Source organism: Mauremys reevesii, linkage group 4 (genome assembly GCF_016161935.1).
Source record: "Mauremys reevesii isolate NIE-2019 linkage group 4, ASM1616193v1, whole genome shotgun sequence".
NCBI classification, from domain to species: domain Eukaryota; kingdom Metazoa; phylum Chordata; order Testudines; family Geoemydidae; genus Mauremys; species Mauremys reevesii.
In genome coordinates, this window is record NC_052626.1 from 124,995,005 (window position 1) to 125,008,358 (window position 13,354).

General features: G+C 50.2%; 1 protein-coding gene across 2 annotated transcripts in view; it reads right to left on the reverse strand.

Moving 5' to 3' along the window:
- Positions 1-2,692, reverse strand: part of PKP1 (plakophilin 1) — a 67,606-nt gene extending 64,914 nt beyond the window's left edge. Inside the window, exon 1 of one of the 2 annotated variants that reach the window (XM_039537679.1) lies at positions 2,597-2,692. The gene's annotated coding sequence lies outside the window, so the exon portion shown is untranslated. The remainder of the gene's footprint in view (positions 1-2,596) is intronic. The other variant, XM_039537680.1, reaches the window with a different exon arrangement.
- Between the last annotated feature and the right edge of the window lie 10,662 nt (positions 2,693-13,354).

Sequence of the window (13,354 nt, forward strand, 5' to 3'; positions counted from 1 at the left end):
TGGGTGTGTTTCTTGCCCTCCTGCTTCCTTTCTTTCCCAGGGCAGCTCCCCCAGGCTTTCTGGGACTCGCTCAGAGTTGCCTGGGTAGCCTCCATGCTGAATCTGAGGATTTCAAAGGCCTCGCTTTTGACTGGGGGGCATTTTCGAGGCACTTCCTCATCACCTGACTCTGAGGGGGGATTTTCCATTTCAGGCAGAAACTCAAGCCTGGATGGCAACAAACTGCCTGAGCTGGACCTCTGACCCCGCCACAGCTGGGCTGATGCAGTTTGTTTCCACAGGAGTCACCTGCGGCACTTTGCTCGGCCGGCTGAGCCATGGAGCAAGCCTGAGGAGACGGGCTGGCTGGAGCAGGGCTGGTTTTTCCCACAGCACGAGATGGTGACCTTTACATGGCTGTGGGGCAGCATGGCTGGGCTACCATGGTGCAATTTCTATAGGGCAGCCTATGATACAGTGACAGTCTCTGCAGCTGCTATGAAGTTCAGTGCAGCAGCACAATTACTAGCGGTGGGCAACGGGTGTTCGGCCTAGCCCCTGCCCTGGGACTTCATCTCCCAGCCTGAGGCCTCTGCACCACCCTGCTCCACTGAACTGCAGCTGCTTCTTCAACCTGCCTGTCAAGCATGGCCCTGCTCCCCTCTCTACTTATACTCAGCAATGGCAGCCCGCAGGTGTGTGGACTGAGTTCTTAACTCCCCAAGCCCCATCTGAATTACCCCCTCCTCCGCTCCCTCCTCCCCGCTCACTCAGACAGACCTGGGTTTTTAGGTTGCCTGGACCAAAACACATGTATCCATAACCATGCCCTGCTGTCTCACGTGGAGTGGGAGTGACCCACCGAAGCCCATTGGTGAGCATGTGTGTCTCCCCTCCCTTCCCCCCCGATCCCCAATTCACAGATGATATGACTCTTACTGACCCAACTTGGGAGCTGTGGCTCAGGCCGTAGCAGCTCATGCTTTTAGCTCTGGAGGTCCCCACTTCGGCCCCTGGTGTGTCAGCTTCCTGAGTATCTGAGGCCAACCACAACATAAAACCCCAATGACCCCTCTTCCCACAACTTATGTGACAGCCCCCATCATGGCCAACACACTGGGGACTGAACCAAGGATCTCCAGAGCTAAGAGCACAAGCTGCTACAACTCGAGCTAAAACTCCCTCCCCGGGCCTGTAACAGAACCCCACCTCTCTCCACAGCTGAGCAGGGCCACCTATTTTAAAAAAGGCCAAACTACCTTTTCATCTGATAAAGCTTTTGACACGGCACAACAATCTGCTCGAATTATTTACCAGTTTATTGTCCCTGCTGTGTTAACAGCAGTAAGTCTCTTGCTGCGAGGCACCTAAAATGCACCAGGTGCCAGGTAGCACAATGTTCTGTTATCCTTAGATCTACCTACTGTGCTTAATGCTCTAAGGATGCCAGGAAGGCAAACCCATCCTCAAGAGTCAACCCCCAAGAAGGTTCCATAGTGAGGAATCAGGCCTGGGATGGGGATAGCTTAGATACAGAGAACATGCTGCCTTCCTGGTCCTGAGCTAACACAAGGGCGCCAGACATCCTGAAGACTGCCCACTGATTGTAATACACGTAGGAACAAATTGACATCATAAAGAGAGAGATCAGCTAGAAACAAGGATCACAGTAGGGAGCTGGGAAGAGAACTGAAGCCAAGGTTGAATTAGGTGATCTTGGAGAATCTTCGAGTGAAGAAGAGAGAAGACTGCTACTAAAGACCAAGTCACGAGGGTGCTGAAGTCATGGAGCAGTGGAGGCAGGCGTGATGCGACGCTGCAGGTATAGATGTTCTCCAGCAGGAATACTAAACAGAGCTGGCCAAGCATTTTCCATCCAACAATGCAGATTGGACAAAACCAAGACTTTTCATGGGAATGTATCAGTATTAATGAAGCTTCTGTGAAACTAGAAATTTTTTGCTAGTAAAAGTATGTAACAGAACACTAAGAAGAGAGAATTAGTAATAATACATATATCACTTGTATCCATAGGTCTCCAATTGCTTTATAAAGGTGGATAAGACAATTATCTCCTCTTTCCGGATAGGGAAAACTGAGGCACTGAAGGCAAGTGACTTGTCCAAAATTACACAGTGAGTCTTCTTTGAAGCTTGGAACAGAACTCACCAGGCCTGGATGCCAACTCTCCACTCTAACGACTGAACCGTGTCAAAGAAATAACTCCCACTGCACATGTGAATAGCATGCAGGCATTCTCAGAACCACAGAAATGAAGGGCTGGAAGAGACCTTGTGAGGTCATCTAGTCCAGCCCACTGCACTGAGGCAGGACCAAGTAAACCTGTACCATCCTTGACACACGTTTACCCAAGCAGGTCTCAACCCTTCCCACCCCCTCACCCCACAATGATGTGGGTTAGTATTCCGGGGATTCTTCCAGCTTGTGTTAACCTATTGATCAACAGACCATGAGGTCACATACTAATATTTTTGACACAGAACACAACTCCACCTCCTCTTCCAGACTCATCAATCCATCAGGGATTCCTGGTTTCATACCGTACTGCGCTACATCATAATCTCCATCATTTAGTATCACCTCTAGATCATCTCACCTTTTCCCCAGGCTCCTGGCTGGTGTGCACAGCCTCTTGAATATGCTTCTTCCTATTTCAGAGAAAATCCATCTTCTCCCTTGGGCTGTTGGAAACACCTGCCAGAGAGAGAGAGAGAGAGAGAGAGAGAGAGAGAAGTCCCCGGGCTAATGACACAGGTGTACGATCAGTCAAGAACAGCACATCTCTTTGCTACTGGAAGAGGGGATGAGGGCAGCTCCCCTCCTGCTTCAGATGCAGTTTCCCTCTCTTCCCAAGGCAAGCGGACTGGCTGGAAGGAGCCACACACTTTAGGAGCTGAGTGTGGATGTGCCATACTCCCTCCCTCCCAGAACAGTAACTCTGTTATAATATTTACCAAGCTGCAACGCTACAGACAGACCATGAAGAGCACGGAAGTGAAGTTCTTTGGCTAGAATAAATTGAATGGAAAACAAAGAAATGACATTCACTCAAAGGGCACTAAGCTAAAGCAACCTACAGCTGCTTTACTTCTGAACGAAAGCCTCCGTACAGGTGTTTAATGCACTTTAACTTCACACTTTTAGTTAATTCAGCTTAATTTGCCTGTGTCCCATAACAGGAGTGTTGGGTAAGACACGGGAGGGAATTGTCCTGCTCTACTCGGCACTGAGGAGGCCTCAGCTGTAGTCTTCTTCTTCTTATTATTCACTCCCTGTGGAGCATAAGGCGCCAACCACTCTCCTCCATTCATTTTGTTCTTGAGCGAGACAGCAGAGTTCATCCCACTTCATTCCCATACCTTTCATTTCCTCTTCAATGGTCCTTTGCCACGTCCCCAATGGTCTACCTCTCCTCCTTCTTCCTTGTGGTGTCCATCATAGGGCAATACGAGGGTGTCTATCAGCATCCATTCTCAACACATGCCCCAGCCACCAACATCTTCGTTGTTTGGCTTCATCCACTATATTGTTGATGCCCGTTAATCGGCTCACTTCAACATTGGTGATACGCTGCGGCCAATGTACGTTAAGAATTCACCTAAGACACCTTCCTTCAAAGCCCCGAAGCCGACTTTCTATCTTTTGTTGGTCCTCCATGTTTCCGCCGCATAGAGCAACACAGAGCGGACGTTCGACCTATAGATCTCTACCTTGGTTTTCATTTGCAAGATGGTTGACCTCCAAATATTCTGAAGTCTATAGAATGCATTTGCTGCAAGACCGATTCTGGTAGATATCTCCTTCTGAATATTGCCATCAGCCGATATGTAACTACCAAGATATTTGAAGTTGTTCACCTCCTCCAATTCTACGTCACATAACACTGTCTTTGTCGAGCTGGCTGTTTTTACTTTCATTATTTTGCTCTTACCGTCATGGATATTAAGTCCTACGGTACTCCAGCTACTCAGCTGGAGTACCGAGTCCAATTCTGGGCACCACGCTTAAGGAAAGATGTGGCCACATTGGAGAGAGTCCAGGGGGAGATCAACAAAATTGATGAAAGGTTCTGAAAACCTGACCTATGAGAAAAGGTTAAAAAAAATGGGCCTGTTTAATAAGAAAAGGCAGCTGAGGGAGGACCTTGATATGTTAAGGGATCTTATTAAGAGGACAGTGATCAATTGTTCTCCATGTCCACTGAAGGTAGAAGAAGAAATAATTGGCTTACACTGCAACAAGGGAGATTTAGGTTAGATGTTAGGGAAAAAATTGTAACTCTAAGGGTTATTGAGGTCTGGAATAGGCTTTCAAGGGGAGGTTGCAGAATCCCCATCCCTGGGGGCTTTTAAGACCTGTTTGGACAAATACGTGTCAGGAATGGTCTAGGTTCAGTTGGTCCTGCCTCAGCACATGTGGCTGGACTATATGACCCCTAAAGGTATCTTCCAGCCCGACATTTTTATGATTCTGTGAATGCTTGCTTGGCATTCACATATGCGGTGGGTGCTATTCATTTAACATGGTTCAGTGGATAGGATAGAGGGTTGAGAACCAGGACTGGTGGCTTCTATTCCAAGCTTTGAAGCTGACTAGCTGTGTAATCTTGGGCAAATCACTTGACTTTAGTTCCTCAGTTTTCCCCATCTGGAAAGAAGAGATCTTATCCACCTTCATAAAGTAATTTGAGACCTATGGATAAGTGATATGTGTTGAGTATTACTAACTTTCTCTTCTCGGTATTCTGTTATATACTTTTACTAGCAAAATTTTTCCATCTGTTTTGACAGACAATTGAGTTTTTGACTATGTGAAGTTTTTCAGGAAAAGGATCTGCTTTCCACAGAACATTTCAGCTTTCTGGGGGGAAAAAGGAACACCCAAAACGGAAACAATTTGATTTAGAAATGCAGCCGTAGTGCCTCATGGGAGTTGAAGTTTTGAGTCCTTGCACTCCCATTCTCCTGTATGGAGGGACTTCTCCAGCCAGACTACATATGCCATGATGCACCATCACTTCTCTGTAGAGGAGAGATCTATCATAGGATATGTAGTTCTTGCAGGGACCCCAGCCTATGGAGAAGAATGGAAGCATGAGGAAATTTAACTTCAGCTCTCATGAAGCACCCTGGCAGCGTTTCCAAAATGAAAATTTCAGTCAAGAGCTCAAGTTTTAATTTTTTGCCAAAAAATTGGAAATTTTCCAGGGGAAGGGGATGTTTTCTGACCAGATCTAACTTTTAGCTTGCAAGCTCCTTCATGCCAGCCCCTGTCTTTGTATGCATTGGACACTGAATATCAACACCCACTAATCCCATTTGCCTGTTCTCCTTCACAGGTTGTAAGTAACTAGTAACTAAAGTCTGCTTCTAAGTGCCAAGCCAAAGGAGCTCAGAAAGGCAGGATGCAGAAGCTCAGGTGCGTGTCACAGAACGCTGCCATTCTATTGGTGCTCCTGCATCACTGTGGCTTGACATGAAAAAGATCCCAGTGCATGTGTGGAGTGATATGGAACATTTCACAGAAGTCCCATTGAAAAAGACGGTTACTCACCTGTAGTAACTGGTGTTCTTCGAGATGTGTTGCTCCAATCCATTCCAGCAGTCACCCGGTGGATGTCGGGCGCTCCGGAAGGCCGGTGCCCCGTGCTGCAGGCGGTGAAGGCGCCAGCAGGCATGCGGGCAGGAAGAAGCGTGGAGGAGTCCGAAGGGCTGCGCGGCTTGGGGTGGGAGAGGAACAAGCCGTGGCGAGGCTGTACCTTGTGGGCATGGAAGGCGGTGAAGGGTGAGACGGTGTAAGGCTAGCTGCATCGAAGGCGATTGGCGGCGGTGATGGTGCGGATCCGAGAGAGGAAGAGTATCTAGGAGAGGTAGTAGTGGCGCGAGGGGGGGAAGGGGAGGGGCGGGGACATCTCAGTTTGGCCAGACGAGGTTCAAATCCCAGGTCGTCGGGACCCGAGCCAACCGGCGTGGTGGCGGCGTTTCAGCAAAGATGGAGCGGGAATGGACTTGGGAGGAGAGCGATGGACCGATGGAGCCGCGAATGCAAGGAAATGCTGACCGCGAGGTGAGTGAACCTTCAATGAGGAGAGACTGACCTCAGTCCAGGTAGTCGAGTATGGATGTAGTCGAGGATGGTAGGAGAGAGATGATCGCAAGAGAGAACGAAGAACGTCTTCCGCTTTGCGAGCGACTTCCGGCGATGGAGGCTAAGCGGAGGGAAGGAGGACCTGCTGAACTGAGTGAACTGCCGCGACTAACGCTGGTCTCTGCAGCCCCTCACTCGTGGGTCAACCAGTAAGGGTACCAAGCTGCAAGATGGGGGGATGGCGGAGTCTGCCAAGTCCTGGGATGTCCTGGGTGATGAGTCGGGAGGGGGCGGGAGGGGTGCAGAGCTCGAGCAGAGAGCTGTGTGCCGGCCAGGTACCAGTGCTCCAGGGGCGGATGGTGGGCTCTCTGTCTCTCGTCTCTCAGGGCTCAGGAGGCTTCAGGAGCACTGGAACTGAGGGACTGAGGAGGGAGAGCCAGATCCGAGGGCGAGAAGGGGAGACGGAGCCTGGGCGACACCTGGAATGAAAAAAAACCGTGGCACGGTGGCGAATCCCTGTTCTCTGGCACTCGAATAGGTCTATGGGAAACCCCCCACCTCCGGAAGGTTGTGTGGCGGCGTGGGGACCACGGGAGGGGGAGGAAGGAACGTGAGTCTGCTGACCCGGCCGGTCGTGTTCTGCACTCCGGAAGAAAGGTAGCTTGTAGGTGAAATGAGTGGAGTCCCCAGAAGTCCCACAGAAGCATCGCCTCCTGCAGAGGAGAAGGCCGCTCGCGCCCTGCTTGTTTGTTAGAGAGAACATTTGTCGTATTGTCCGTGAATACTGTCACACATCGGCCTTGCAGATGGGGGCAGAAAGTTTTTGGAGCTAGGCGGACGCCGCCGCAGCGCGGACATTGATATGCAGGGGAGCTCCCCTGGTCGACCAGAGGCCTGGTGTGGAGATCGCCCAGGTGGGTCGAGCACCCGTCTCTGGACTCACCACCACACTGGAGACCGTCACCACATCTCAGCCGGCGACGCCAGGCAGGCACGGAGCAGGCGGCAGCTGGGCAGCAGGCGAAGGCGGACGCGTCGCAGTGGCCCAGCCATGTGGCCCAGGAGGGGGAGAGGAGGAGGAGGCCAGCCCGTGGTGGCCGGGTGACCAGTCCATGATGAGAGGAGATGAGGGCGAGAGGCGGCGCCGGGGGCGCAGAGGAGCGCGGGACGCTCCGATGAACTCCGCGCCGATGACCGGGGCGCTGGAGAAGGGATCAAAAGGGACTTCTGGCGTTGATGAGAGGAGGCGAGCGCCGCTGGCCCCGGGGATCATCTCTGGCCCGCCCGTCACTAGTTCCATCGAGAGAGTCAGGCCAGCAGCCAGTCGTCCATATACGGGACGGGAGGATCGCGGCGCGCGCGGCTGCGGCGCACCCCCGCCATGCACCAAGACCCGGAGACGTGGGTGGAGAGAGGCAACACATGGCCGCTTACTGCGAGCGGAGCACAAATCGAGAGTCGAGATGAATCGGATAGGAGGAGAGGATGGGATGATGGAAGTAAGCATCCTTCGTCTTCATGTCGTCCGCGGCAAACCAATCTGGAGGTCCAGGAGTCCCAGTCCCAAGGTGACCATGCGAAACTTGCTTGAGCAGGAACTTGCGTTCAGCAGCCAGGATAGGCAGGATAGGCCTTAGCTTTCGGGGGAAGGAGGGGGATAAGAATAGAACCCCTGCCCCGCCCTCTTGACAGCCTGCTTCACTGCACCCCACGCCACAGTCTGGACCTCTTGCAGAGGAGAGACTTGGAGAGAGGTCCCTGGAGAGGGAGGAGGAGGTGGGTGGGGAGGGCGGAAGGCGGGAAACGAATGGGCGGTATCGGTATCCCGACTGGAACACCCAGCTGTCGATGTGATGTCATGACCACGAAAAAAGAAAAAAAAAATGGGAAGGCGGTTGTATTTGTAAAGGGGGGAGAGGGGGAGGAGAGAGGGCGTCCTCGAGCGTCCCATCAAAAGCGGACTTGGCCTAGGCACTCTTCTCCCTCCAACAAGCGAACGAGATGTGAGATGTTGATTCGCCAGGGCCGTGTCCGCGTCGTCAGGGACACTGGGATGAAGAAGAGCGGACCATAATGTTGGCAATCCGCATTGGCAATCCCCCGCGGGTAAGCCCCACGCAGCAGCAGGTTGCGGCGCGCAGGGGATTTGGGGCGCTGCGGGCGGGGCGCGCAGGTTCTGTGTTGTTCAACGGATGTCGACACGGAGTCGGGAGGAGGGTAGCGACAGGTAGAGTAGGTAGGTGGGGAGCCTAAGTACTTACGCGGCTCGGGGTGGCGTGTGTCGTAGAGAAGCCGGAGAGGGGCAGAAGTAGTGGCATTTTTTGAAGTGTTTTTAAAGGGCAATGCACCATGCGCAAGGAGTGTCGCGCGCGCGCCCGACCATTGTGATCGGGGTCTCATCCTCCTCCTACCTCCGCCACGGAAGAGGAAGCCGCACGGCCGCCACGGCCGAAGCAGTTCCTGGAAGGCCGGAGGTCAATGGGGGGGCGGGCTGGGCCACAGCCTGCCGCGCGCGCGTCGGCGAGGATGAAAGAACGCCCCTGCCCGATTGGTTCTGGGCACCGGGCTGGTGGCTGGACCAAATCAAAACTAACTAACTATTGAACTAACTATACTAACACTAAACAAACTATGTACAAGGAAAAGTGATTTTGGAAGCAATCACTCGAAGAAGAAGTATAATTTGTCCTTGCACGTCAGACGGCAGGTAGACAGCAAGAGCCAAATACAGCCTGGGCATAAGCAGGCACAACTCAATTAGAGTCACTTATGCCAGGACCAAATTTGCTGGTACGGCTTCAGGAAATCCCAGCATACTTTCAGCCATGCAGAGAGGGAGGGGGGAATCTTGGGGGAGATGTTATGTAATGGTTTAGCAACATATACCCCAGTATGACAACTTGACAAAGTGATGCAACAGGGGGTGCAAGTTATGGAGCAATAACCTAATCAGGAGTGAGGCCGAGAGCTCCAGGTGCACGTTGTGCTCAACTCATAAGACTGTAGGTTTTTGTGTGATGATCCCTGCTGGGGGTCCAGATCACATGTGGGTCATTTGGATACTGGTGATAGCTTGTGCAGGTACATGCCTAGTCATGCCAACCTGGTAACCATATAGTCTAGGCAGTGGAAAGGTCTCACACCTCCTTCCACAAGGAGGAGTCACTCCCCTTAGAACTCTCCCTGTGGCAATTTTCATTTGGTGCCTGGGGACTGCACAGACAATCCAGGATGTTTTTGGAAAGTGCAGGGGACAGTTTCCTGGTGCAAGTTCTGGAGGAACCAACTAGGGGCAGAGCTCTTCTTGTAGGGGAAGCAAAAGTGGATGGGAACCTGGGAGGCAGTGACCATGAGATGGTCGAGTTCAGGATCCTGACATAAGGAAGAAAGGAGAACAACAGAATACAGACCCTGGACATCAGAAAAGCAGACTTTGACTCCCTCAGGGAACTGATGGGCAGGATCTCCTGGGAGAATAACATGAGGGGAAAGAAGTCCAGGAGAGCTGGCTGTATTTTAAAGAATCCTTATTGAGGTTGCAGGAAAAAAACCATCCTGATTTGTAGAAAGAATAGTAAATATGGCAGGCGACCAGCTTGGCTTAACAGTGAAATCCTTGCTGATCTTAAACACAAAAAAGAAGCTTACAAGAAGTGGAAGATTGGACAAATGACCAGGGAGGAGTATAAAAATATTGCCCAAGTATGCAGGAGCAAAATCAGGAAGGCCAAATCACACTTGGAGTTACTGTTAACATCCCTTGCTAGCTGTAACAAGAAGGGTTTCTTCAGGTATGTTAGCAACAAGAAGAAAGTCAAGGAAAGCGTGGGCCCCTTACTGAATGAGAGAGGCAACCTAGTGACAGAGGATATGGAAAAAGCTAATGTACTCAATGCTTTTTTTGCCTCTGTCTTCATGAACAAGGTCAGCTCCCAGACTACTGCACTGGGCAGCACAGTATGGGGAGGAGGTGACCATCCCTCTGGGGAGAAAGAAGTGGTTCAGGACTATATAGAAAAGCTGGATGAGCACAAGTCTATGGGGTCAGATGTGCTGCATCCGAGGGTGCTAAAGGAGTTGGCGGATGTGATTGCAGAGCCATTGGCCTCTATCTTTGAAAACTCATGGTGAGCGGGGGATGTGTTATTCCTTGACTTTAGCAAAGCTTTTGATAGAGTCTCCCACAGTATTCTTTTCGGCAAGTTAAAGTAGTATGGGCTGGATGAATGGACTATAAGGTGGATAGAAAGCTAGCTAGATCATCGGGCTCAACTTGTAGTGATCAATGGCTCCATGTATAGTTGGCAGCCAGGATCAAGCGGAGTGCCCCAAGGGTCGGTCCTGGGGCTGGTATTGTTCATTAACGATCTGGAGGATGGCGTGGACTGCATCCTCAGCAAGTTTTCAGATGACACTAAACTGGGAAGAGTGGTAGATATGCTGGAAGGTAGGGATAGGATGCAGAGGGACCTACACAAATTGGAGGATTGGGCCAAAAGAAATCTGATGAGGTTCAACAAGGACAAGTGCAGAGTCCCGCACTTAGGACAGAAGAATCCCGTGCACTACTACAGACTAGGGACCGAGCGGCTAGGCAACAGTTCTGCAGAAAAGGACCTAGGGGTTACAGTGGATGAGAAGCTGGATATGAGACAGCAGTGCACCCTTGGTGCCAAGAAGGCTAAAGGCATTTTGGGCTGTATAAGTAGGGGCATTGTCAGCTGATCGAGGGACGTGATCATTCCCCTCTATTCGGCATTGGTGAGGCCTCATCTGGAGTACTGTGTCTAGTTTTGGGCCCCATCCTACAATAAGAATTTGGAAAAATTGGAAAGAGCCCAGCAAAGGGCAACGAAAATTATTAGGGGGCTGGAGCACATAACTTCTGAGGGGCGGCTGAGGGAACTGGGATTATTTAGTCTGCAGAAGAGAAGAATGAGGGGGGATTTGATAGCTGCTTTCAACTACCTGAAAGGGGGTTCCAAAGAGGATGGATCTAGACTGTTCTCAAGTGGTACCAGATGACAGAATGAGGGGCAATGGTCTCAAGTTACAGTGGGGGAGGTTTAGGTTGGATATTAGGAAAAACTTTTTCAGTAAGAGGGTGGTGAAGCACTGGAATGGGATCCCTAGGGGAGGTGGTGGAATCTCCTTCCTTAGAGGTTTTTAAGGTCAGGCTTGACAAAGCCCTGGCTGGGATGATTTAGTTGGAGATTGGTCCTGCTTTGAGCAGGGGGTTGGACTAGATGACCTCCCAAGGTCCCTTCCAACCCTGATATTCTATGAGTCTATGACTGTTGTATTAATTTAGATGGACCAAAGGTGTTAACATTAAACAGTGTTAAACAAAGTGTGGGGTTCCGCATACAGAGACCGCAGTCTGCTTAGTACCATAACAAACAGACCATCAAAAATTCTCTTACCTTTTATTAAAGATACATAAAAGAAAAACTTAATACTTTACATTTCAAATGCTTTAAGTAAGGCTTTCATCTAAACAGCTGGAGAGTTTTTACAAAGGAAAATCCCTGGGGTGTCAGTCTCTTAGATGGCAATAACTGTCCATTTCGGAGAAAAGAAGCTTGCTCCAGTAGCCTCCTTCTGTTCTTCCATATTCTCTTCCCCAAGCCTCTTATTTTTTGGGTCCTTAAAAGGAGCACTGGGTGGAATAGCCCATCCCCTCATTATTTTATCCTCTAATTAGGCCTAATATCGGAGACAGGAAATTTGGTTTGTGAATTTTCAGTTGCACATTTTCTGTTTTTACCATGCATAATTTCAACACAGTCCTTGAGCCACACAATCAAGCCTCCCTTTTGTTTAGTTAGGGTTTTGTGTGTCTCTTTTTTGTACCCATTCCTGATCAACATTATAGGTTTTGTGACATTTTATGAACTTAAATGAAAAACCATGAAAAAAAGCTCAACACAGTTGAGGGTAAATTTTTAGGCCCAATCATCACACAGGACTTAGATCCATTCCTCTCTTAACCTACACCATTGGAGCTCTATCACGGCCTCACCCCAGAACCTAGCATAGACACACCTACATGCCTAGCAAACACCCCAGAGCAGTGCAATATACTGGCTACTGTGAGGGCCACTGCCCTCTATGGGATAGAATCAGATTTGGCCAGGTATTTACATCACCGTTTAGCAGCTGGAGGTCCTATAAGAGCCATGCATACTAAGCCTACTGACGGCCAATGGGAATTTTCCACTAGCCTGGGTAGGAGCAGCAGGTGTTTTGGGACCTCTATGAAGACCTTGCATTCTCTTCACCATGCAGGGTAAGCTCATGACTAGATCTTACAATGGCACCACTAACGATGTATTCACCAGCTTAATTACAGGCTGGATCCAAAGCCCCTTGAAGTCAATGCAAAGAGTCCCATTGATCTGGCCCTTGGTGGGTACCTGGCTGCCAGTCCTCACACCACCATCAATAGCAAAATTCCCATTGACTTTGCTGGTAGGCACTTAGGGCAAGATTGTTAAAAGGTATTTAGGCATCTCACTCTCCACTGAAATTAACAGGAGTTAGGCAGCTAAATACCTTTAAGAGTCATACCATCAGTAAGTAGGAGCTAGCCAGTATTCAGCGTCAGTCTGGGTTTCTAGAGGGCAGGATCCCTGCAGCAGAAATAGTGTATTGTTAGCAGGCCTTTGCCAATGAATTCATTACTAGGCTTGGGGATTATCTATTACAAAATAAGCCAGTGAAACCTGTACGGACCTGCTTCGGTTGTCTCTTTCTCCATTTATAGGACAGCGTGAGGCTGAGAGGCTTGAGGATGGGCTCTAACGCTTTCCCCTCCGGGTTGCTGGGTCTAATTCAGCCCAGCTCACTGCTAATCAGAAGTCATTGTCTGACAGCAAGTGATTTTGGTGGGTTTCTGTCTAGTTCCTTGTGGATAAGCATCCACATCCCCCCACTGCTGGCACTAAATCGGCCATCTCATGAACAGTCTCAGCAGAGTCCAAAATATGAACGGGCTTAAGGCCTCCATTTCTCTTCCATCTTGAGAGTTGCCTTCGGTGTGGGGGAGCACTCCCTTCCTCTGCTCACGCCATAGCGTTTACTGGGTAAATAGAAGGTCTCAGTCTCAAGAGGCTTCTGTTTTCCATGAGCACTAACATCCGCATGCAGAGCGACAGTGAAACACACAGTACAGAGAAAAATAAAATCTCCTTGCTAGCAAAGTTCCATGAGCTCTTCAAACACATGGGGGCAGATTCTCAGCCCTGCTCCACTCCCTTCATCCTGC